Here is a 1,284-nt window from a genome sequence, read left to right as displayed (position 1 = left end):
TGACGTGGCCGCGCAGGCATGGCCGCGCGACAGAGGCGGGGCGCGCCATACAAGGGTCTTCGGCATGACCATGGGGCGGGCGCGCGGCAGGAAAGAGCTGCGCGATACGGCCATAGATGGCAGAAACGCCAGACGGGGTAGGGTGGTCATGGTGCGGGAAAGCGGGCGGGAAAGCGGGCGGGACAGCGTGCGTAGCAAAGTGACGTTCATGGGCGAGCAAAAGGAGCTCGGGGGGAAGGGACGGGGTACAAGTGTGGGAAGACAACTAAGGTTGTCGTTGTATACAGGTAGTGGGGGGGGGGGGGGAGGTGACGGCGGGAAAGAACGCTGGTTTCAGGAGAGGCACAGAGGCGGTGGTTGAGGGTCGGAGGTCAGTCTGGCCACCGGCCGCCGTCGCGGCGGCAAGCGCTGCTCAACCGCTCGTTGCAAACGGCGGAGGCGTCGCAGCCACACGAGCCCAAGGCTACGCGCCACTTGGCGCGTTTTTATTCAATTCCATATGCAACAAATCTCGGCACTGTAATATACAAGCTATGCATCTTCATTGGCGCATAGGGCCTTAGAGCCGTTTGCATTACACAGCCGCAAACGAAAAGGAGCTCGCATTCTACTGCACAATGTACAAGTACATGTTCATGTATCATACAGCAACAGTGATCTCCGGGCCGACTGCAAACGCCGTTCTCGCTGACCACTGTCAAATTCAAATTCATCGGCTGGAAGGGTGCATTTTTATTGGCGCATGGGGCATTACAGCACCGGAACAAAGTCCTCACAGCTGTCAGCAAGAGGTCGGACCAAAATGGGATTCCATGCAATCTCGCACAATCCTCTCCGCCTCTACTCCCCGACAGCCCATCCCCGACCTGCCCATCCCCGACCTCCCCCCCGTCCCCGACCTCCCCCCCGTCCCCGACTTCCCCCCCGTCCCCGACCTCCCCCCCACCTCCGACTTCTCCGCTCCGCCCTGCGCCTCCTCTCCCCCAGCCACCGACACACCCCACCCACCCCCCGCGCCACCTTGACCGTCTTGAGCACCTTTCCGACCCTCCCCACACCCTCCCCAATCAGCAAAGCCATCACCCCGCTGACATACGGCGCGGCCATACTCGTCCCGCTGGCCCGTGCATACCCTCCGCCCCTCCCCGCGCTCCACACATGCACGCCCGGCCCGAACAAATCCACGCACCCGCCGCGATTCGAAAACTTCGCCACCCTCCCACCCCTGCCGACCGCCCCCACCGCCATGGCCCCCCGCGCCCCTGCCGGCGAAAACGCGCACGC

Source organism: Chondrus crispus, genomic scaffold (assembly GCF_000350225.1).
Source record: "Chondrus crispus Stackhouse genomic scaffold, scaffold_4, whole genome shotgun sequence".
Taxonomy (NCBI): Eukaryota; Rhodophyta; class Florideophyceae; order Gigartinales; family Gigartinaceae; genus Chondrus; species Chondrus crispus.
The sequence above is the reverse complement of the archived record's forward strand: the minus strand, read 5'-3'. Positions refer to the sequence as shown.